The sequence below is a fragment of the Pinus tabuliformis genome, chromosome 1_2 (assembly GCF_031772625.1).
Source record: "Pinus tabuliformis cultivar Carrire ecotype Pingquan chromosome 1_2, CPIR1, whole genome shotgun sequence".
Lineage (NCBI taxonomy): Eukaryota > Viridiplantae > Streptophyta > Pinopsida > Pinales > Pinaceae > Pinus > Pinus tabuliformis.
In genome coordinates, this window is record NC_142298.1 from 30428285 (window position 1) to 30431664 (window position 3380).

Consider the following 3380-nt stretch of genomic DNA (forward strand, 5'->3'; position numbering starts at 1 on the left):
GGAGGAATAGTTGCATTCCAGCGCAGAAGCTCAGTGGAGCAGCTGACATGATCCAAAATACCTGTTTTGAAGTGTTTTCAGGTGGAGAACTGATTGGAAGTGCTGTTGGTTGATGACCTTGCTCTTTTAGGGGTAAGAACAACATGTTTAGGGACTGAGGATCCCTGTAATTATTGACATTCCATGCTCCATGACGCGAGGCACAAAAATGTCTATAACAGTTGCCCCCTAAAGTATGAGGCCGTTTATCGGGTGAAATGCTTTAGCTAGAGGGTCCGAAGTTCATTCCAGTGCTGAGGAGATGCCCTGTAATACAATACAATACAATACATTATTTTTCATTCAATTTTCATGATCTAGCTGAGGCGGGCATTCCCATGCTCAGCTTTATAAATACATTTTGGTACATATGACAGACGATCGTCTGAAGGTAGACTGATAATTTTCGCTGAAATTATCATCCTTTGAGTAGGATGATCATCTGCTGCAATGATGTACATGGCAAATGTTTTTATTTTTCCTGAATATATATCGCAGCCCGGATGGATGAAACTAGATCCAGGGTCTTCAATCTCGTTCGATCTTCACTCTAAGTACAAGTCGATCCATGTGAGAATTGCGCTGAAGTCGAACATGGAAAGACATCGCCTGATTACCGGCCAATAATGAAAACCGTTAACAAGCGCGAGAGGAATCACCAATAATGACGATGACCCTCAAGGTACTGCAGTACAATTCACGTGGCGTGAATAAAGGACTTGGCGTCGAACGCCACGCAAAATCTTCTGGTCGAAGGTCATTGAGGTATACCTGTCGCCGGAAGTGAGAAACTTGCCATTGAGGCATGCAAGCTTCAAAGTACTGATGGGGGTGTTCCTAGATCAACTTCTTGGATAATGAGCTGAAGTCGACAAGAAGCGATCTGTCAAAGAAGGGCCTTAATGAATCCCACATCAATGACATGGAATGGAGCTAATGACTTTAGTGGAGGTGAAAACAAACTGTGACATATGATTCAGGGTGGCGATCATGAATGGATGAAGGATAATGTATGGCAGTGGATGGGACACGGTTGACACTTTCAGAATGACCCCTCTTGAACATATAACGACACTGATGCGATGGATCGGTAGCATTACCCCAAATGTGGATGGTTTGGCGAGGACCATGGTGACGAGACCGGTGAATGAAACAACCCAACCCGATGTAGTACGGAGGAAAAGTGTCATGTTCAAGAGTGACTTGCTACCTTTAAACTTTGATGTTCTCCCAATTTTTCCCCAGTCATTTCTGACCAGTACCTCTTTATTTTTGTCAAGCTTGAGGAGGATAACATATGTTTGTTCTATAACCTGCCCTTCAGGCAAGCCCATCGCTAAGATTTAACGAGCCTAGCGATAGGGAAACTCGTTCTCGTCTAAAGACAAGTTTGTCGCTATTTAATCATTTTAACGAGTCTAACGACAAGGAAAACTCGATCCTTTTCATTTTTAGAGAGTCTGAAAAGGTACAGAAAGTTAACTCCATAATTCCTTTTTCATCAGCATATCCCTTAAGTCCGAAAAAGTATAAAACAATACAGAAGGGATGGCTGTTCGGTACTTTTAACGAGCCGAACAAGAAAAGCGCTCGATCCTTTTGTGCAATAATCCCCCAGGTCCAAAAAGATTAAAATTTAGAGGAGGGATAGCGTTTCGGTTATTTAACGAGCTGGAAGGCCAAAACTCGGAAAACTTTTCATATTTCACGAGTCAGTGAAAAGAGCTGAAAGAAGACTCGTCTTTTGAGGAACGAGTGATAAACAGGGATAGCTACAGATTCCAGGTACAGGTTGGAATTTTCCAATCACGGCAGTGTTACGAGGATGGCTAGGTGGAATCACTCTTCGCAGCTGTTTCTCAAAAGAGGTAAACACACAAATGGAAGTGAATGATCGGCCAAATGAACGGTGGAGGTGATGGATGACAACACGATCAAGGCTCTTATGGCTGATGAATTTACGATCTCAAAAGGTTATTTACCGGTTCATTTTTTCCATGAGCTTGAACTCTGGGGGAAACTTTTGCTCACACTTTTCTATTTTTTAACGAGCATAAATTCAGTCATAAAACTGCTCGGATTTGCGTTTATTTTTTAACGAGCATGAACTATATGCTAAAACTGCTCGATATACCAGTCATATGAAGAACGCCTCTCGTAAGGACCAATTTTTATAGAGCTTATGCCTTACCACAGCTATGCTCTAATTTTGGCAAATTTTACTTCTGCCCCACAGGCTTCCTTCATGCAAGTTTGGAAACGGCTAATCTTAAAACCAGATAAATAACCGCCCCTAGCTTGCATTCCAGAAGGTTTGCATGCCCCCAGGTATAGGGTAGAATTTCGAGACTGCCTCTTTATCAACGAGGTTTGTCTCTTTCTTATTATTCGAAGAGGGTTCAATTTTGCTGCCGCAAATCAATCCCTTCCTTCGGCGATGTCTATCATTGGGTTGTCCAAAGATGGTTACCCTCTGTCACAACAATATAGTCCCCTTCTTTGTAGGCTTCCCCTGCTTATCCTTCAAAACATATGTTTCGATGGGCGAGGCTTGAATTCAAAGATGTTTACTACTTGTCGCAATAAGGGAATTCCTACTCGGGCATTGCCCACTTTTTTAGACAAAGGTGAATGATTCCCAGACACATAACTTTAACAAAAGATTATTATTCCAGAACAACCCTACTTCCTATGGACGGGGTACGGACTAGTCATATTCTTCTGCGGAAATTCTTCCTTATACCCGGAGTTTCTTCTGCCCGAAGCAGACCAGGGTGCATGCCCCCTGGGTCCTAGTCTTTCTTTCCGAATCACTCGCGCTCATCGGGAAGTAGGACCAGGGGCGGAGGCGTATCTTGAGTGAACAGACCATTTAGGATTGGTATTTGACTATTTTCGATGCGAGATCCCGGAAATGAAAGTTGGTCTACGAGCTTGACCATCCTTCCTTCGTGTGGAAAACACATTACTCTAAAGAGTGAGGAGACTATCGCTCCCATGCAATAAATATAGTCGCGTCCAAGGAGTAGGTTATAATCCAAGGGTCCTTGGATGACCAACATGTTCATCTCGATGGTCTTCCCTTTCAATGTAACAGGTACATTGGGGAGGATCCCTAATGGTCGACTGGTTCCTTTATCAAAACCTGAGAGATTTCTCAACTCAGGTAAAAGCGCTGGGGAACCCAGTGCTTTCCAAGCAATAGAGGAAAGGATACTCACAGACGCCCCTTCATCAATGATAGTCCCGGCCATAATCATTCTATAGATCTGGACAATGATTCTGAATGGTATACTGGCTGGTAACCGGGGTCTGCCTAGTTGATTCCAATCAAAGGATAC